At 35.5% G+C, this 22,976-nt stretch overlaps 1 long non-coding RNA gene across 1 annotated transcript in view; it reads left to right on the top strand.

The window, feature by feature from the left end:
* LOC133532959 (uncharacterized) overlaps nucleotides 1-17,470 on the top strand; it is an 89,208-nt gene extending 71,738 nt beyond the window's left edge. The window contains exon 3 of the long non-coding RNA XR_009801781.1: nucleotides 17,431-17,470. This is a non-coding gene — a long non-coding RNA (uncharacterized LOC133532959). The remainder of the gene's footprint in view (nucleotides 1-17,430) is intronic.
* Nucleotides 17,471-22,976: the final 5,506 nt, after the last annotated feature.

Below are 22,976 nucleotides of genomic sequence, written 5' to 3'. Positions count from 1 at the left end.
GTCACTGAAAAGGTCTCCACTCAGCTTAATGTCAAGATACCACCTGAGGATCTCGACGCTGGTCTTCCGTGGAAACCTTTCCGAGAGAGCGCAGCTACACGCTAAAGTACAAAATTTTACATATTTAAGTACAAAAGTTTCAAGTAAATATCATAAGGCTATAATTATTATTCTATAAAAACTACAATAACAAATAAATTATTTAAATTATCGGTACCTAAACAGTCAGTCAGTCGTCATACAAGGCGCAATAAATTATAGGGTAGGCGTTCGTTCTAGTACATGGCATAGTGATGGCACAGGAGTATACCCAATATTTATAATTTTTGTATGTGTAAAATATGTTTTTTAAATTTACATTTAAATGAACTAATTGACGGTGAGTTCCTTATAGGTGGAGGTATATTGTTCCAGCACTTCGTGTTTGCTTTGCTTTATAGCACTAAAGACTAGCTTAAGTTCGTGGTTGTATCAAAAATACACACTGAATAATATACCTTGTCCCTTACTTGAAAACCGCATTGGTTTATAATTCTTCAGACATATTTACGGAATGCTCGCATGTGACTCCTCTGGAGTTGCAGGCGTACATAGGCTACGGAGACTGCTTACCATCAGGCGGGCCGTATGCTGGTTTGCTACCGACGTAGTATAAAAAAAATGCAACTATGTATTATAAGTTATATAGGTACTGGCTTTAAAGACTGCCTACTGTAATAAAAAGCATGTAAACCTCAATTCTCGGAATCTAGGCACCTTTGCTCATAAATAAGCCTAAATAGTATATAGATACACATAACCGTCCCCTATTGGTCCAAATCATAGATCCAGGTAGATTTTTTTGCGTGAAGTTTACGATACGACCTTCTGCCCGTCGTGTTAGGGATTATTATAAAGGTATAGTAAATATGTGCTATGATAGTTCTTGGAAGGGCACGGGTTACCTGTTTTGTGAACCATTTCTTTTATTTGATAGTCGTTTAAGTCTCTATCGCTCGAATATGCAATGATAGAGAAGCAGATAACTTAATTTTGATTTTCGCGGCGGGAGTGTCTATTTTATTTATTTATTTATTTTAAACTTTATACACAAACACAAATAAAAGGTATAAAGTATTTTGTTGTACACGCAATATTACTGTTTATTTTAAAAGTAATTAGGTATCTAATTGCATGTATTTTTGGAACTGAGATTTACTTAGTTTTTTTTAGGTTGAGAAATATGTAAATTCCTATACATAATGTTGTATTTGTAAGGCCTTGTTTCCTATTGGTAAGTAGATAATAGGGATGTTTCCCGAATTAAAAATAAATTATTTCATACCATGTACGAAATAAAGCATCAGATAATTTTATTATTAGAAAAACAAAGCTAGCATGTATATTTTGACATAATTACAATTTAATAGAACTGAAAAAAGTGGGTGATATGACCGTAACGTCACTATAGCAGTTTATATATAAATTTCATATTGGCAAATCGTTTTGACGGTTATAAAAAAGAAACTGATTTGACTACTATATTATTAGGTGATTTTAATAAACTTTTTTTTATAAAACTATGTAGTGGGAACTGATTTCCTGCACTCTTACTTGATGTATATTTTGTATGTATGTATATACTTTTACAGCACATATGGTGCTACTTTACCGCACTAGTGCGAAAATTAGCACATTACGTAACTATGTCGAAAATTTTAAGGCCCATATGTACTGTAAAACGTTGTACGATACATGTGCGAATAGGTAATTCGCAACTCGTTTCGAATTTCCTATTTTTCGCACTTGCATCGTAATGTACTATATTGTACATAGAAATAAAAACACGAAAAACACAGTTACAGAGTAAATTAAATACAACAAAGGCGAACTTATCCCTGTATGGGATCTCTTCCAGTTAACCTTTGAGGAAATGAGAAGTAACGGTGAATGAATGACAAACACAAACAAAAGTGTACAATCACTGAAATTAATGAAATGCACGTTTTGAATACACATTGATACAAATATACATAGATAGAAAAATAACCATAAAATAATGCATACATATATATATAAATAAAAATAAATAAATATTCAATATATAATATAAATAAATATGAATTCGAACCAGAAAAGTAAAGGAAATTAAAAAAGTAGAAAAATATTTTGTTAATGTTTAAAAAAGCTTAGACCATAAATTTAAAATTGAGGAATAAGAGGAAAAAATAGACTGGTTCAGGTTTAGGTACTTAAATCCAAAAAACCAAATCAAATTATGATTTTTATTGCGTTTTTTGTCTCCAGGGAAAATATAAAATCGTAATAGGGAATAAAGGGATCGAATTCTATACCAAAATTGTAGAAAATAATTTTAAAATATCTTCTTGTCACGTCTGAAAATATCGATACGAAAAATGTGCCTAAAATATAATACACAACCTTAAAAATAAATAAAGTAAATAAAGATAAATAAATAAAGTAAGTAAGGGCAATAAAGTCGTGTATACATATTTTTGGCACTTTTTTCGTATCAATATTTTCAGACGTGAGTACATTTGTGACAATTCTTCCTTTAATTCAATTCAAAAAAAAATATTGATACTTTTTTTGTGTGATTAACTTCCATCAAATAAAGAAAAACTTAGATTAATGAACATACTAATTTTCTTGATTCTCTCTAATTAGCATTCGTTTAAATCAATTTAAATTCAAAACTTGAGTAACCTATAATTTATATCTAACATCCAACAAAATATAACCGTCCTTCCAAAAAACCCCATCTGTCTCAAACCGTAAAAACTCCTTCTTTTATCCTTTGTTGCGTTGACCAATCACAGCCCGTTATCCGATTCCGATTTCGAATAGGCCAATCTAGGAGCGCATAGGTGCATGCGTGTACGCATTGGCCCTGCCGGCAACGTCGCATAGACCCTTGGCCCTTGTTGGGCGGCTCTTCGGAGCGGCAACGTCGCCTAGAACCCTCCTGTCTAATAGAATCGTCCAATAGTAGAGCGTGTTTTGATACATAGTAACTTAGTGACGTAAAGATTATGATGCTTTGCACAAAAAAAATATTTTTTAATGTAATTTGTGTTATTTATTTATTTTCATCACACTTGCTTGGAAAGATCTTCATGCAGGTGTACTGAAGGACAAAGGCCTATTTTGTTCCCGCGTGAGTTATGGATTGTGAAAACAGAAGCTGTAACTCCCTGGGGAGTTAAAGCAATTATCAAGTTATCTTTTTTTTTTATTATTTCACATTCATACAAACCAAGTAGCATAAATGAGTTTTAAAATACTGACGTTTATAATTTAATATCTGTGTTTATGTTTAAAATTATTTAATTTGATAAATTTAACAGCCGTTTAAAATATTTTTACATAATTTTCAATCGTGGCTGAATGCCGAATAGGTCGAACCCTAGCCTGTCAAGAAATTACAAAATGGCGGACGAATGTTTGATAAGTCATCGTATTTAAGAATTATTTCGCTTTAAATTTACTTTTTTCTTCGCAAGTTTGATGAAAAATATTGTGTGTAACTCCGGGGGTAAATAAATAAATAAATAAATATTATAGGACATTCTTACACAAATTGACTAAGTCCCACAGTAAGCTCAATAAGGCTTGTGTTGAGGGTACTTAGACAACGATATATATAATATATAAATATTTATAAATACTTAAATACATAGAAAACATCCATGATTCAGGAACAAATATCCATGCTCATCACACGAATAAATGCCCTTACCAGGATTTGAACCCGGGACCATCAGCTTCGTAGGCAGGGTCACTACCCACTAGGCCAAACCGGTCGTCAAAAGGTAAGGGGTTACTTGTCAAAAAACTGTTTAAGGCACAGTATGTATAAGTTACTCTATTGTTTACGATAGGTGCTAGTGCTGCACTCTGGCGGCACAACATTGCAGTTATACTCCTTATAGGATTTTATTATCCAATTGGAACGAAGGAATAGATAACAGAATTTACAGTACATATGGTGCTACTTTACCGCACTAGTGCGAAAATTAGCATATTACGTTACTGTGTCGAACATTTAAAGGGCCATATGTACTGTAAAACGTTGTACGATACATGTGCGAATAGGTAATTCGCAACTCGTGTCGATTTAAATTTATCGCCACTCGTTTCGAATTTCCTATTTTTCGCACTTGTATCGTAATGTACTATATTCGTGTAATTCTTACTAATAGTAAGGGGAAGTGGCATGTAAGGGCCAATTGCATTATTTCGGTGGTTACAGAGCGAATTTTGTGTGCGCAAAGTTTCTAAGTATCGATAAATTAGTATTGGCATTAAAAAATATAAACCTCGTCCAGAACTAGGGATGGAAATTCCGGAGAAAATCATTTTTTTTTCAGGAATTTTACCAAATTTCGGTTATTTCGGTTTTTCCTTCCGGTGTCTTTGTGAAAGTTACTTAATTTAATCTCAAGAATGCGCCCTTAAAATTAACGGAAATCAAAATAAACACGGTGTATAACGGAACTGTCTTGGAAAAATTTGCTGCCTATGGATGAGGTCTTGGTGGCTCAGATGGCAGAGCGCTGGAGTATCGATCCAGAGGCCGTGAGTTCAAGTCTCACCCAAGGCAGTAATTTTTCCACTTTTAAATTTATTCTAGCCTTAATAGCATCGTTTGCAGACGTTTCTGCTTGTTAAAATAGTACATTACGATACAAGTGCGAAAAATAGGAAATTCGAAACGAGTGGTGATAAATTAAAACACGACCGAAGGGAGTGTTTTAAATCGACACGAGTTGCGAATTACCTATTCGCACATGTATCGTACAACGTTTTACAGTACATATGGCCCTTTGCATGTTCGACACAGTAACGTAATATGCTACTTTTCGCACTAGTGCGGTAAAGAAACACCATATGTACTGTAAATTAATTTAGTGGTAAATAACTTTTATCTTCCGAAATGCTAGGGTTCCTATCTTATACCTTTAAACGAGCAATTCTTGTATATATATATATATATATATATATATATATATATATATATATATATATTTCCGTGATCTCGGAAACGGCTCTAACGATTTCGCTGAAATTTGGTATATGGGGGTTTTTGGGGGTATACAATCTATCTAGATTAGTCTTATGTTTGGGAAAACGCGTGTTTTCGAGTTTTCATGCGTTTTTCTTTCGACGCAGAATATGGTCGCTAATTTCGTGTTGCCGGCTACTGTCCGTAGCGGGTTTTAACGCGGACTGCTAAACGAGTCTCACGGGTTCGAATCTCGCCCGGTGACTAACTTTTGTTTTTTTTTAATATGTTCAAGTTTATTTTTTAATTTTTATAATTATAACCGAGCAAAGCTCGGTCGCCCAGGTACTGATATCTAATATTGCGGTACAATACTATGTAAACCACACTATAATTCAGTGCATCTTTTTACACGTGATAAAAACTTTAAGAACGCCATTTTACTTTGATACTTATTCTTTTACTGATATGTGTTAAATTTGTAAAATATCAAAAAGTGGCGCCATCTAATAGATCAAAGGCCAAAGGTATGACAGCATCGTTTCGAGCTATGGCGCCATAACCTTTAGGTTGTGCCCGGTAAGATGGCGCCACTTTTTGATATTAACACATATCAGTGAAAGAATAACGACGTTGCAGTTGGAGTGCAGTCGGCATGCAGTTCCCATACAAGTTGCAGTCGAGTTGCAGTCCGTCTGTACCGGCCCTAAAAGTTTTAATCATGCGTCGAAAGATGGCAGTAAATTTATGTGGCTACAAAGTTTTCTTTGACAATACACCTCTATTTTAAATTATCTTTGGCTATATTTAGCCATGTAGGTATACGACATTGATTGTTATTGTATTTTTACGAGCACTATTTATGGACCTTATGGCCTAGACCGATGTAGTCTAATACCCCAGACAGCCAGTCATCCCAGCAGCCAATCTGTCATGGCCTCTGAAGCTTACTACCATACAATAAAACCGGGGTCTAACGTTATGGTTGATAATTATCTCTCTAGTGGCAGTCGGTTGTTCGCCTACGCCATGTCATCAATCCCACAATAGCTTTAGAGTCGGACTCGCCCACCGAGGGTTCCGTACTTTTTAGGGTTCCGTAGCCAAATGGCAAAAAACGGAACCCATAGATTCGTCATGTCCGTCTGTCTGTCCGATTCTGTCACAGCCACTTTTTTCCGAAACTATAAAAGCTATACTGTTCAAACTTGGTAAGTAGATGTATTCTATGAACCGCATTATGATGTTTACACAAAAATAGAAAAAAAACAATAAATCTTGGGGGTTCCCCATACTTAGAACTGAAACTCAAAAAATCTTTTTAAATCAAACCCATACGTGTGGGGTATCTATGGATAGGTCTTTAAAAATGATATTGAGGTTTCTAATATAATTTTTTTCTAAACTGAATAGTTTGCGCGAGAGACACTTACAAAGTGGTAAAAAGTGTGTCCCCCCCCCCCCCCTGTAACTTCTAAAATAACAGAATGAAAAATCTAAAAAAAATATATGATATACATTACCATGCAAACTTCCACCGAAAATTGGTTTGAACCAGATCTAGTAAGTAGTTTTTTTTAATACGTCATAAATGGTACGGAACCCTTCATGGGCGAGTCCGACTCGCACTTAGCCGCTTTTTCGTATTTGTTTTTATAGCGGGATCAAAAATACATCACCTGTGAAAATTTCAACTGGTATACGGTTCATGAGATACAGCCTGGTGACAGACGGACAGACAGCGGAGTCTTATAGGGTCCCGTTTTACCCTTTGGATACGGAACCCTAAAAATCATCAAGCGATAGTGACTCCTCTGTCAATGACTTTTACATTTGAAAACTGTTCTCCAGAATCACGCGTGTGATATTGTCTGTACCGTCAAAGAATTTATTTTCGGTTCCGTTTCGTACGTCACAGTGACTATCAATATGAAAGTCTTCTTATTCTTTAAAAAAATAATGTAATGCCAATGTCAAGTTTCGTTAGGCGGATTTGTACAAAATTTCAAGGAGTACTTGTTATGTATTAATCATGTGCCCCTCCCCTTGTTCGACATCAACTTCTCCACATTCTACTAATATGATACTATTGGGACAGTTTTGCTCCTAAGTGTTAAAAAAAAAAAAAAAAAAAAAAAAAAAAAAAAAAAAAAAAAAAAAAAAAAAAAAACACGTATGTCAAATTGCATAAAACAAGTACAACGTTTTTATTTAATTTTAGATATTTTCCAGGCCATAAAATGTATTTTTCCTTCCCATATTGGGATACCCTCCTACAATTTAGGAGGGATTTAAATCTTCTCGGGTCAGAGGTGTAGCGTTAGAGCCGGCGTAGCTTTATTCGACGTTCATAAGCGCATTGTAACATGCCTATTTGAATAATAAAATATCTTTATTCTACAAGTTTAGTATAATATAATTGGCGAGATCAAAGCCACACGACTCCGCTGGCTCGGTCACCTAGAGAGTATGGGTGAGGATCGTGCTGTGAGAAGAGCGTATGTGGGGCACCCGGGTGGAAAACGTCCGTCTGGGAGTCCCAGATACCGCTGGAGTGACGAAGTCCTAAAAGACCTTTTCGCCCCGAATACCCAACAGGCGTGAAGTGGCCCAGGATAGGGCAGAGTGGCGCTCCCTTTTGCCAGAGGCCAAGATCCTGTTTGGGTCACTGGGCCAGTGAAGTTAGTTAGTTTATATTCTACAAGTGTAATAAGTATATGCCGTATTTACGTGTAGGTCGGTACCTACGTTTTGTGTACCTATTGTAGGTAAGGACATACAATTTGCCAGTTCTGACAATTTGCTTACCGTAAAATGTGCCTACTTTACTCCCCACTGGAGTGTGCTCCAGTATATGTCAAATATATGCAATTTATATCACAACCTCATGAATGTGTTACAACATGACAGATGATTTCTATTTAACATAGATCCCTCTTTTGATCCAAAGTATGATACACTACAGACCACGCTTAACTGGTTCCACCACCAAGGATCTTCGTGAGAGTTCATTGGCTTACATGACATGTCAAACGAAATGGTAGACGGTGTCCAGCATTGCTGACCTCTAGACTGGAAGTTGTGGCTGGTTGTGAAGGGTCAGGAGTTAGTGGTAGACGTTGACCAGTATTGTAGAGCTCTAGTTAAGAAGGTCTGGTTGGTTATGAGGGGTCAGGGATCGGTGGTATAGTGGTGATAATGGGTCAATTAGATGGCTAAACAGCCCGTAGAGTCACGCTTACGATTGGACGTGTATTTGGATTAAATTTTGAACTAGTCTTTTCTTAATTCTGGAGTGATTCTCGCATGGGAAAGTGTTATGAAGGAACCAGGTTTCGAAGCCATTTGCATTCGATCAGTATTTTCAAGGCTTAATTGATACCAGTTATAAATAAATAAATATTATAGGACATTAGTACACAAATTGACTAAGTCCCACAGTAAGCTCAATAAGGCTTGTGTTGAGGGTACAAAGACAACGATATATATAATATATAAATATTTATAAATACTTAAATACATAGAAAACACCCATGACTCAGGAACAAATATGCATGCTCATCACACGAATAAATGCCCTTACCAGGATTTGGCTAGGCTCACTACCCACTAGGCCAAACTGGTCGTCAGTTGAGAGTCCGCAATTAGCTCGGTTCTCCATACAAACTTAGTTTCGCCCTCATTTTATAACGACTAGCTAGATTGCTCTGAAACTTTGTACTTACAATAGGATAAGGTATATCTGTGCCTGTCATTAGTTTATGTAGCTTCAGATACCTTAGTTACTTTGGAATACGGGTCAAATCTTGCAAGATAATGTTGACCCATTTCCCAATAGGTTTGTTTCCATCTACAAATCTTAGGGCAGAATTGTATCCCAATAAATTCTTTTGGATTATAAGAACATGTTAAACTACTTTTAGGGGACCTGTAATGACCATATTTTTGTAAATATTAAATTTAAAATATCTTTTGGCACACGTCACGTGACCAAACTCGAAACGTCTTTGAAGATTAAGATGACGTCACAACTCTCGGATTGACACTGTTGACAGTTAGGCGATAAACAACAAATGACAAATGTCAGTTGACAGTTCGTATCTTCTGCGTGTGTATGTAGTTATGTGTCAAACTGTAAACTGAGACGTCACACAATTTTCAAAGAGCGTTTTGGGCGCGAAAGCATCTGTCAAAATATATTTTGTTAAATTAACATATTTAAAGCCGTTTTTAGTATAAAAGTCGAATTTTAGGGCAACTTTTAGTTAATATAGAACGTAATACAAGCGTTTCGAAAAATTGGAAACAACCCTATTGCCGACGAAGCTGAAAATTTACATACATCTGTAAATGAAAATGCAATATTATGGTACCATCGAGCTGATCCGATGATGGAGACAGCAGGTGGCCATAATTGGGTACTTCACACATGTTGAATATTATAACAAAATTTTGTTAAATGGATATAAAATGAGCCATCCATTATAATAAAAAAAAAAATTAAACAAAAAAAATATTGGGATAATAAAAAATACAAGACTCCAAAGTCTCAAAAAAATTTTTTTTGTCTCTCATAAATAGAAAAGAAAATGGTACCATTCGATTTCTTACATTTTATTGAAAAATTAATTGTACGACAACTATACGCATAAACGCAATATTTCAGGGTCAAAATGGCAATTTCCTTGATCTTCCATACATTTAGGACACACTTATGTAATGTGACGTCCCCTAACACAATTGGCTACTTGACAGTTTTTCGTAAATAATGTCAAACGATCTTGATTTTCCTGAGGATCAAATGTAGTCATGGCATTTAAGCAACACAAAGGTCAGAAATGAGAGTTGAAGTCTGACGCTTGCACTCGACGATTGAAACGCCTCTAACAAAATGATAATGTGATGTGACCTTTTAGTCAGCGATTAAAGCTTGCACCAAAAATTTAATTTTAGACAAAAAACCTTAAAAACCCTACCTGTACTTATGAAAAAGGGTTTTAGTGATACGTGTCAGATAAATGTCAGTCATGTGGCCCCTTTTTTAAAGTCAAAAATGTACTAATAGCTATATCTATGTATATTCCGTCGCTGTCTGCAGGCCTCGTTCTGACAGCGGCAATAAAGTACCTCGCCAGGAAATGCCTTTTTTCTCTCGAAAATAATGTACTACTTTTTCCATCCCACGAAAATGATGTATTACTTTTTTCATCCATCGAAAATAATGTACTAATTTTTTAGTTCATCCTTCGAAAATAATGTACAACATTTTTCCATCACTCGAAAATAATGTACAACTTTTTTCCATCCCTCGAAAATAATATACCACTTTTTCCATCCGTCGTAAACAATGTACTACTTTTTCCACCCCTTGAAAATAAGGGTTATTACAGTACCCGTAGTTAAGTACAAACCTTTCTTAATGTTAGAAGTTATATAATTTATCAGTCTTATTACAAGACTTAAATAGCCCGGGACATGGACCGTGATTACCTTTTGTATTGTTTTCGAGCTCCCGGTATCCCGGTCGATTTAACTAACCGTGAATCAATCAAAACTTATTAAAAAAAGTGTTGCTATGATTGTTGCTCTATTATCTTGATCGTTTAATCAGTAGCAACTATTTCACGGCGTGTGGTCACCCTATGGGATTTTTATCTATAGAGTATGGAAGGTAGAGGTAAGGAATGCAATCTCCATAGGCTTAACTGATGCAAAAGTGTCCAGCTGTCAGCGATAAATAATAGTTCCAAATCTCTCCAGAGTAGCACTAGAGTAGCTAATAAGAACCTGTCAAAATCGTTCACACGGCTAGACGGCTTTTCCGCATAGACGCCGTATGAACGATTTTGAAAGTTGCCATACAAATTTTGTTATCACTACGTTATTCGATAAAATCCCGTATACGGTATACGGGAAAAAATAACGCCGTTGAACCTAGCCTTAGGCGTTATTGACGGAGTGAAGTGCGCTGTCTATAATTTGTTTTTTTTTTTCAAGTATTTTAGGTATTGTAGCGTCACCGATTTAAGGTTTTCTGATGACACTTTTTGGTATATGGAGATTGCATTCCTTACCTCCACCTTCCATACTATAGAGTTTAAATAGGGTTGTTGACACATTGAATTTTATTTCCTTCTCTTCATTTAAGAGCATGGCTCTTGTCGGTGGAGTAATAGACGGCAGTTCCAATTCCTTATATTTTATTAAATAAAATATTGTATAGCAACTATATAAAAATATACATGGACGCAATTCACGCACAAAATTGCAATTTCCTCGTTTTCCACATCAAAACGGCTGTTGGCCATTTTGTCAGGAGATTTGTTAGTGAAGTGTGACTGTTTGTCCGCCTGTTGTCTACCTCTTCTTAATATGCTGTATAATTTGTATTGTTTCTGTATTGAGCTGTGCAATAAAGAGTATTTGTATTGTATTGTATTGTCAGGATTTCACTATCATTTGTGAAGTATTGCTGTAACGCAATGGGTTCCTTATGGACATTTCCCCAAAATAATCCTGATCGATTGATAAACTTCTAACTCAAAAATGGTCACGTTTTTTCATATGTAGTCTGGCTCTTTCGCACTCATGAGATCATATACGTTATGGCTTCCCTTTCGCACACTTCATCTGTCTTTGCGAAGCGTTTGGTAGGTATGTGTATAAAAACAAAAATATCAAAAAAGTAATACGTACAGACACAGATACAGGTAATATAGAACTCATATAAAATAACCGGCCAAAAGCATGTCGGGCCACGCTCAGTGTAGGGTTCCGTAGTTACTCTTCCGTCACAATAAGCTAAACTGGAGCTTAAAGTATAGTAAACTGTTAACCAAGGGATGACACGGTACCTTTCACCCGAGTTAAACAAATAGGCAAATTTGCATAATCAGTACCTAATTAAAGTAAGTCTTTTTACTATGAAGGGAAAACTTTTTGCGATAACTCAAAAACAGCTAAACTGATCATGTCCGCTATAGTTTTCATTTAATGTCTTTCTTAAGCTCTACTTCCACGATTTTTTTCATATTTTTTGGACCTATGGTTCAAAAGTTAGAGGGGGGGGGGGACACATTTTTTTTTCTTTCGGAGCGATTATCTCCGAATATATTCACTTTATCAAAAAATGTTTCTTGAAAACCCCTATTAGTTTTGAAAGACCTTTCCAACGATACCCCACACTCTAGGGTTGTGGCAAAAAAAAAATTCACCCCCACTTTACGTGTAGGGGAGGTACCCTAAAAAAAATTAAATTTTTAGATGTTATTGTACGACTTTGTCGGCTTTTTTGATTTATATATCCATGCCAAATTTCAGCTTTCTAGCACTAACGACCACGGAGCAAAGCCTCGGACAGACAGACAGACAGACAGACAGACGGACATGGCGAAACTATAAGGGTTCCGTTTTATGCCATTTGGCTACGGAACCCTAAAAATGAGGGAAAGAAAATGAGAACGTTTGTATAAAAAAAAAACCACTAATGTATCCTCTTAAATGGACTCTAAACTGAGTCGAAATCTAAAGATGGGATTCAAAGACCCAAGCCTTGTCTAACTTATCTTAGGGGAGTAACGAGTCAAATATGACGTTACAGAGATTTATTTTTTGCAAACGCAGCGTAATCAGCCGAGTCGGCGACCCGCTGCTGCCGAGCGGAGAAATGGCAAGCGAAGTTCCCGAGCGAACTCCGCTACAAGCTACACCAGTCTACTTTGACCTGTATATCTGTAACAGATGGTGGGTGTCTAAAGAAAGGTTATACTGGTCGAGCGTTGAGCTGAGTGAATGACTGGTTGAACGAACTGACGGCCATATTGCCAACTGCTGACCTTGAAGTCGCATGCGCACGCCGCACAACCATTATACTGTCGCGAAACTGAAATATGTGCTGAAATAAGCTTTGTGGGTTTGGAATAAAATGCTATATTGATTTGAGCGGCGGTATGGATAAATTTGTGCAAAGATTTTATAGTTGCTAGGTAATTTATAATCGTGCTGAAATGAACTTTAACGTATCAAAAAAAAGGCGGTTTTATTTTTTTAAAGGCTTCAATATAATTTGGTATTTATGATGTCATTTGCAAAGGGAAACTTGCGCGATTTTGGCTTTTAATTGATTGATATAAGGTCCAGGGTTGGTTTCGTCAAGGACTGTAAGTTTTGTAGCCGTCTCAGATTTAGACGAGATGAGAGTTTTTGGAAATCGTGACCTTGAGTGCGAGCTGTAATTTTTTTTAACAAGGTCCTTTTATTTCGGTAACTCTCTTTTTAATTTATATTTATTTTTGAATGAATTGACGAGCAGGAAAATAGAGTAATGGTCAAACTGATATTCTCAGGTGGCACCTTGTCAAGTTTATATTCACAGATATGACACGTTGAAGTGTGTTAAAGGAAAGCCATCAATTTATAGTCACAAGATTAAAGCCTGACCAGTAATATATGACCACCCGCCATATTGCGGAATTTCATTGGAACTAAGTCATTCATACTAAACCGAACTGTCACCTCATACATGAGAATAACAGCGCCCTCTTGACAATGATCATATATAACTGGTCGGGCTTTACATAAGTGCGAAAAAGCGGGATGCAAATAAAAAACGTGAGCTTTTTTAATGTAGTTATACGTAACTGGTAAATACGAAAAGCTGTATTTTGGTACCCTATTACCAAAATACAGCTTGATTGTTCCTTGCTTGAGCTTGAAAAGTCCATTCTACCAGCTAACATAACGAAACAGCTGAAAATTTGCATCTGATTACTTTGCCCCACATGTGGATAAAATGCAACTTTCTCATTCGTTTTTGAATAATCAAGAGGGTCTTTATCAGTTGGTGTGGTGAAAATTAAATTGCACCCCTGGAGCATTTAGCTCTAACGACTCCTCTCTGGACGGCCAATGAAGGCAAGCCAGAGCTGAGAGTCCTGCGGTCCCCTTGGGGTCCACTCCGACCGACGAAGACACGCCAGAGACGGAGACCCTGACCGACTCTCTTGAGTACTCGGGTCCGTGGGGTCGTTACTCCCCAACAGCTCGCCACAAGCTGCCCTGCGTATAATAATTATTATTATATTTAGGCGCAGGTTCATAAGATTCTAAGCACAGCTTTATTCTTAAGGCGCCGTGATTTCCGGTTGTTATCACTCTCACTGAGCGTGAGTGAGGTTCATATTTTTTTGCAGCAATTTTCATATTTTTAGCTTTTGTGCAAAAATTGTTACAAATTACGAGCGAAAGTAAAGAAATTAGGTTCTCTATCGATGAAGTAAATAAAGAAAAGCCTCATAATTGCTATTCATATTTTACAAGCTTTTATTTAACTTGCCCTGTTAGTATGTATGGGACAAATCTTGCAAGTTAAATTTGACCCACTTCCCGGTTTCCGATGAAGCTCAAAATTTGCATACATTATGTAAGTCGGGTGCCAATGGAATATTATGGTACTATCAAGCTGATCTGATGATGGAGACAGGAGGTAGCCATAGGAGCTCTGCGTAAAATAACGCAACCTAATGGTTTTTGGGGTTTTTTAAATTGTCTCGATGAGTATTATTTGCCTGTGGAAAGAAAAGTACAGTCAGCGATAAAAACTTGTACCAAAAATGAGTTTTTTGCCAAAAACTTATTCAAAACCTGCTTGCACCTGAGCATGTGAAGAATTGTAGATCATGATGATTATTTCATCTGTTTACTTTTACTGCAGATTGTAACTAGAGTTATTACGAATTTGAATTTTTAGAAAAAAGAGACTAACTACTGTCTCGAATTGAATTTTTTTCTTTTTTCTGCCTGACTTAAAAGTGACTTTACTCTAGTCTAAGGACGATTTAAAATGTTTCTTTTGAGTCACACTTACGGTGACCAGATGTCCCTTATTTTACGGGTGGTCACGTATTTCAGGCACGAAAACCAATACGGGACAGTACATTGTCCCGTAATTTTATTAATAAATTTAATAAATACATAAATATAGGGACATTCTTACACAAATCGACTAAGCCCCACAGTGGCCACAGTAAGCTCAAGAAGACTTGTGTTGTGGGTACTCAAATAACGATAAATATAATATACAAATATATAGAAAACATCTATAACTCAGGAACAAATCTGTGCTCATCACACAAATAAATGCCCTTACCGGGATTCCAACCCGGAACTATTAGTTTCATAAGCAGGGTCACTAGGTCACTAACCACTAGGCCAGACCGGTCGTCAAATTGGTCTGTGATTCAATGGCATTTAATGATAAGAATACCTGTTTTGATGATTTCACATTTTTCAAGATAATATCGAAAATGTTGTGTTTTATAATATTTAATATTGTTTTTAGTCTTGCATTAAGACATTAAGCAATTCTATAGGTTATTTAATTGACTATGGAAAATTTTATTTATAAAAATAAATTATATTGATTTTTAATAAAAAACGTTCCCGTATTAAAACCTCGAATCCCGTATTTTTAATGCAATTGTCCCGGATCGGAAATCAGATCTGGTCACCCTAACTGTATTACATTTGGGGTTAATTCTGTGCTCTAGTCATACTTCTATAAAATATTTTTTACATAGATTGGGTTCAGTGACAGCTGTCATCTCAATACTACCTATTTGGCATTTTAAGGTTAGAAATTGTATTGAGATGACAGCTGTCACAGAACCCAAGCTATGTAAAAAATATTATATAGAAGTATGACTAGAGCACAGAATTAACCCCAAATGTTATAGTTATTCTTGGTCGGTGTCTGTGCAACATTGGTGCAGCAACACGAGCTGGCAACGTCGCAAAACACAAATAAGGGGTCTACACATGCCGTCTCCCTCTACTCGTTAAATGTTACTTTTATTTTTCGCAACCCTCTCGAGGGAGGATTTTTGATCTTTTTTCCGAGGGGCCAAATTAAATGTATTTCGGGCGTGTTTTTTGATTGGATTAATCATTTTTGCCTAAACGTCGGTTTTATTTGTATTTACTTCTTTTTGGTTGCATATTCGTATGCCACACATGGTCATTTGGTAATGTTCAGAGAGCAGTTTTAGAGAATTCGTACTGCATTAAAAAAAATACCGTTGCCTAAAATTTAATTAGCAATCTTGAAGTTTTTCTCTAGGAACTTCAGCGATTCGAATCCTGTTTTTAATTTGCCCTGTTAGTATGTAAAGTAGATATGTTAGTTAGTGTGGGACAAATCTTGGAATTTTAATATGACCCACTTCCCAATTTCCGATTGAGCTGATATTTTGTAGAAATACGTGAATCGGATGACAATCCAATATTATGATGACATGGAGCTGATCTGATGATGGAGACAGGAGGTGGCCATGGGAACTCTGTGTTAAAACAACGCAAACTAATTGTGTTTGTACCTTGGGGTTGTTACAATTGGCTACTTGACTGTTTTTTGTAATAAATAATGTCAATCGATAGTGATTTTCCTGAGGATCAAATGTCTATATAGGACTCATGGCATTTAAGCAACACAAAGGTCAGAAATGAGAGTTAAAGTCTGATGCTCGCACTTTACGATTGAAACGCCTCTAACAAAATGATAAGGTGATGTGACGTCACATCATATAAGTCTGCCCTAAATGTATGGAAGATCAAGGAAATTGCCATTTTGACCCTGAAATATTGCATTTATGTGTATAGTTGTAATAGAATTTATTTTTCAATAAAATGTAAGGAATCGAAAGGTACCATTTTCTTTTCTATTTTTGAAAGACAAAATTTTTTTTGAGAATTCGGAGCCTTGTTTTTTTAAATGATCTCAATATATATTTTTTAATTCCACTTTTTTATAATGGATGGCTCATTTTCTATCCATTTAACTAAATTTTGTTATAATATTCAACATGTGTCAAGTACCCAATTGTCTCGATGAGTACCTATTAGTTGCCCGTGGAAAGAAATGTACAGTCAGAGATAAAAGCTTGATTTTCGCTCTGGAATGGACTTTAAGGTGCAATAAAATTATGCACAAAGCTAAAAATGTAAAAATAGCTTTTAAAAATCGGCGTTTAAGAGAAGATTACTTTTTATTTTATTTACACGTACAAAAAATACATTTAAAAAATATGATATCCGCGCTCATAACTATGTCGCTCACACTCAGTGAAAGTGAGAGAAGATCACGCACCTACGGGGCCTTAAGCAGAATTACCACAAAGAATTTAAATCCATAAAATAATAGAAAATAACCAAAGAGGAATTGCAATAATTGCCATTTTTTTTACTTTAGTATATAAGTAGTCACGTCTGAAAACATCGACACGATCGAAGTGCCTATGTATACACGACCTTATGGCTCATATATTAGGGTAGTGTATACATATTTTTGGCACTTTGTCCGTATCGATATTTTCAGACGTGACCGTACGCGTCTATTTTTATTTACTAATGTTTATTTTCTTTGTTTACAGCTCATGTTACGAGAGATCAAGGAAAGGAATTATGAGGTACCTATATAATTAATTAATACAAAAAAATACGTTTAATAATCTGGTAAATACAAATTAATGTCTTTACTTCTTCGTCTATCGTCTTCACATATTTTAGGGAAAGTCTTTGTTTTATCATTTTGTGTATAATACTGTGTCCTTTTCTTTAAGAAATAAATACATCTAATCTAATCTAAATAAGCTTAAAAATAATAATACCTATAAATAGAGGCCCTATAAATAAAACATGTCCTCCACGTCACTGCCAATAGTCATTGTTCGTCAGAAAAATATCAGGGTTACTGATAGACTCGGTACACTTAACCCCTTACCGCATACGAAGATTTATGACGGATATGATATTCAACTCTATTGACAACTTTTTTTTTATACTACGTCGGTGGCAAACAAGCATACGGCCCGCCTGATGGTAAGCAGTCTCCGTAGCCTATGTACGCCTGCAACTCCAGAGGAGTTACATGCGCGTTGCCGATCCTAAACCCGCCCCCCCTCGTTGAGCTCTGGCAATCTTACTCACCGGCAGGAACACAACTATGAGTAGAGTCTAGTGTTATTTGGCTGCGGTTTTCTGTAAGATGGAGGTACTTCCCCAGTTGGGCTCTGCTCTAGACAACTACTAAAGTTCCGAATTTTAACAAATATTTTTTATACAGATGATTACTATAACTAGGTTATATCTAAAATAGGCCCTGGTTCTAAATCTGGTTGACGTAACTGGTGACCGAAGAGCTGGCGGCTTCCTCGCACAACGTATCAGTATTGCGATACAACGAGGAAATGCCGCCAGCATCCTTGGTGCAATGGCTTAAGGGCCTATTTTAGATATATCCTAGAGTGTTTAGTATGTGTGGGAGTGTGCTACATAGAGCAGAAACGATTGTTCTTGAAAAAAATGTAATTTAATTCAATTAAATCAAGTTATTTTAGATATAAATATCCATACTGTTGTTAGTACACATTTAGAAAACTTATTAACTATGGCTATTAACATAGTAAGTAAAATAAAAATAAAATATAAATAGTAGTTTTATATAAAGCTAGACACCCCGTCAGTCATCCACGGATCCAATAATAGTAGATAAATAAATAAATACAAATATATAATAAAAGAAACTGACTGACTGACTGACTGACATATCAACCCACAGCCTAAACCGCTGGTTCTAGAGATTCCATATTTGTGACATTATCTATGAAAAGGGACCTTATTGTCGATGGCGCTTACGCCGCACTGCGTCGCGCAGCGTTGTTTACAATATAGGAGCATGGTTGATAACGGCTTAAGCGCCACCGACAATAAGGTCCCTTTTCATAGATAATGTCACATTTGGCACGTTACGTAAGCACGTTTGGCACGGTTAGTAGGTTCTTTACAAGGTCTAGGGGTGCAAGGATTTTTTAAAATTCACTCCCTAAGGGGGTGAAATGGGGGTCCAAAGTTTGTATGGGGAAACAAGATTATTAGTTACTTACACTATTTTATTCGAAACTTCACAAGAGTATTCCTAACGATAAATGAGTAAACACGTGTTTCAGGTTTTTTGAGAATTCAACCCCTAAAAGGGGGAAATATGGTGACAAAGTCTAAAACTCAACATGGCCGTTATTTCTATGGTTTATCGGGTCGCTGATTACGAAAATAACGATTTTAAAATCTATTGAGGTGAACGTGAAATAGAGATCCCCTGTTGGGGTGCAATGGGGTTGAAACGACTAAATATCAATATGGGTATCGTTTTATGGTTATTTGGGACGTTATTTACGAAAATGGCATTAAATGAATACAAAATGTATTTGCTGAATAGGTATTAATTATCAGAATGGAAATTGCACCACAAATACATTTAAAACCAAAGTTTCAACTTCAACTTCAACATTTATTCAGCAAATAGGCCACAAGGGCACTTTTACACGTCAACATGGAATTTACATACAAACAAAAACAAGCACATCAACAATTAAGTATAAAATACAATTACAAAAAAAATAATAATAAAAAAACAGATACAAAAAAAAATTCTAAAGTTATTTAGAGGTGTAAATATCTCTAAATGTCAGAACTATACTTTTATCAGATTATCCTTAGAGATGTAAAGAGTCTCTAAGAGTCAATTGCTTATCGTAAAAAAGAGAAACAAAACGTACTTAGAAAGTACAGTGTTCTAGAACAGAAATGTATCATTTTCTGCCCACTTTTTATATTAACAATGACTCACTTTCAAAACATGAAAAATTAAAATTAGTTTTTTGACAAAAAATTCATTTTTGATACAAGCTTTTATCGCTGACTGTACATTTTTTTAACAAACAACCTAGTCTAGTATATACTCATCGAGACAATTCTAACAAACCCAAATATAATTAATTAGGTTGCGTTGTTTTATCACAAATTTCCTATGGCCACATCACAGCCTGTCTCTATCATCAGATCAGCTCGATTTCTCATCCAGTATACATGTGCAAAATTTCAGCTCAATCGGAACCCGGGAAGTGGATCAAAAAAATTTTCTTCCACTTTTTCCTAATCAGTACCCCTAGTGTAAATAAATTCGATTTCGAAACGTGACGTACGCGTTTGCGTTTAGTCTCATTTTGTATTGTATTTCGAAAGAGCGCGCCAAGCGGGACGTTTTGGAAACTCAAAATCCTATACAAAATGAGACTTAACGCAAACGCGTACGTCACGTTTCGCTGTCGAAAATATTTACACTAGGGGTACAGAACATGATACCGAACCGATATTTATTTATTGTCAAATTCTACAACGTTAACATATAAATAATATACAAAAAACATGAGTACTTATAAGCATAGCCAATATACACTGTGTTTTATTTTTATTTTCGTTAATTTCACTGCATTCTTGAGCTTAAATGAAGTAACTTTCTGAAAGACACCGTTATTCTAATTAACTCCATTTCGGAGGTAATTAATAATTTATTTTTATCTTATAGGGCCCTTACGAGTGTATACACTTGCCTTAGGGCCTATTCACATATTGATTCGTGTTTAGTACGAGGGTGTACATTTGCTACTAAACGCAAGTACTATCTCGGACGATTGATGTTTGAAATGACATTGATATATGTCACAGTTTTCAATTATTTGTATGGAAGGTAGAGGCAAGGAATAGAATCTCCATATGCAGAACTATTGCAAAAGTGTCCAGCTGTCAGCCATAAATAATAGTTCCAAATCTCTCCCGAGTAGCGCTAGAGTAGCTAAGAACCTAGGCGTTATTGACGGAGTGCGCTGTCTATGATTACTTTTTTTCTCAAGTATTCTAGGTACTGTAGCGCCACCTATTTATGGTTTTTTGTCGGACACTTTTTGGTATATGGAGATCCTATTCCTTAATTCTACTTTTCATAATTATTTGGTTGATTCAAATGTAATGCCCGTGTTATAACAGCGCTCTATGCAACATTTAATTTGTTTAAAAAATATATTAATTTTTTTGAAAATTAACTATGCCATTTAGTTTCCGTAAACGTACTTACCCATACCCCGGAGTTAACGGAATTCAATTAAAAACCGGGCAAGTGCGAGTCGGACTTTTGATGTGACCTAATTTTTCTGTAATATGACGAAGCCTGCGATGTGGATCTGTATTTCTGTAGGTATGATTTTTTTTATTTCCATTCCATTATTCATAGACTTTGTATGACGGTGACGAAATAGAAGGTGCAAAAATTTATGTACATTTTGGGACTATTATTTCTTCTATGAGAATTTAAAGAGCTCGTTATCCTGAGTAAAAAAAAAGAAAAAATTCCCAAATTTGAAAAAAAAATTACTGTAGTGTACATGTACAACTTAAAATAAACAAAAGGGAGTATATAAAAAAAAAGCAGTCTCCAGAGGAGTTACATGCGCGTTGCCGACCCTAAACCCCCCCCCCCTCCTCGTTGAGCTCTCTGGCAACCTTACTCACCGGCAGGAACACAACACTATGAGTAGGGTCTAGTGTTATTTGGCTGCAATTTTCTGTAAGAAAAATATAATTATCCCATAATATATGTTTCATTACTGAATCCATTGAGAGAGCTCCTACCTACAGTTTTTAACATTTTCCCATACATCTGTAAATGAAGCAGAACCTAAAGCTTGTATGATAAATTGTATTTCCATTTTAAATGTACATACTTATAATTTTTTTACCAGTTTCGCTCTATACTTGCAACGAATTACAAAAAAATATCTTCTTAAGAAATGTTTTCTTTAGATCCAGACAAGACTAGCTCCTAGCGTAGAACTAGATAAACGCCATTTTAGAAGAAGTAAACATAAAAAAATCTTTAAATTTTTTAATTATAATTACAATAAAATAAAATAAAACTACACTAATACTATTATGAAATGAAAACTGGTGATAAACCTAAAAATTAAATAGACTAATAACAAATTTAAAAAATAATAATTGAATACAACTCCTAGTGAAAAAATGCTGATCCCCTTGTTTGGCATAATTATTGAAAGTCATAATGTAATGATAGCCATATTATCATTAGTCATAACTCTGAAACCGTTAACTTTTCAGGATTTTCCTTAGGTTATCCTATAGATAGGTTAGGTTAGGTTTGTTGTATGACAATCCTGAAAAGTTACGCGTTTCTGAGAAAAACCAAATTATGGCTAACGAAAATGCGGACAAACAATACATTATGACTTGAAACTTTATAGGAAACAATAGAGACCCGAAAAAATGAACTATCAGCGTATTCCTCGTTTCTATTAAAATGTAGAGAACCAATAAAATGATAGGGTCAGAAATTTAAAATATATTCAATTGGGGGTGGTCAGGGTTTTCACAAAAAGTGCACTTTTATTCGAAAAGCTCATGAAGTATTTCGGCTCAGAACCACGAGGACTATTGATTTATACAAGAAAAAAGTGTCTTCAGTTTTTCATACAAATTTTGGTTGTCAGTTTTTGACATTCCATAGAAAATCACAACATTGATTGTGAGTTAGGGCTAGTGCACAAATCACGCAATGTTCGAAAGGGGGGGGGGGGTTCACGAAAAAATCACGACAGATCACGTTGGGGAAGGAGGAGGTATAAGGAAACCTCGTGTGTATTTTTCTATAGTAAACGAAACTAAAAAAAATATCTACCTCATACTTTTTCTAAGTTTCATTAAACATAGATCTTCACTTGGCACTTAACAATAACGAATCTCAACAAGATATACTCTATACAATACTTACTATTTATCTCAAAATTAGGTCGAATGAAAAATAAATACACGTGAGGTTATGTAGGTGTTAGCCAAAAACCTCACCAAGGGAGAGAGGGGGCCAAAAATAGCCGAAAAAATCTCACGTGATTTGTGCACCAGCCCTTACAAAACTGTCAATTTTTTTCGGATAATTTTTTCCTGTTCAAAACTTTAAATCGATGGTCCTTTGTCATCAAAGTAGAAATAACCCAAAAATTTGTGGTAAAAAAGGCCCAAATATTCCCATACATATCATTATATGTGTGTAGTTATATTTCATTGAATA

The sequence above is a fragment of the Cydia pomonella genome, chromosome 28, assembly GCF_033807575.1.
Source record: "Cydia pomonella isolate Wapato2018A chromosome 28, ilCydPomo1, whole genome shotgun sequence".
In the NCBI taxonomy this organism is placed as follows: domain Eukaryota; kingdom Metazoa; phylum Arthropoda; class Insecta; order Lepidoptera; family Tortricidae; genus Cydia; species Cydia pomonella.
The sequence above is the reverse complement of the archived record's forward strand: the minus strand, read 5'-3'. Positions and strand labels throughout refer to the sequence as shown.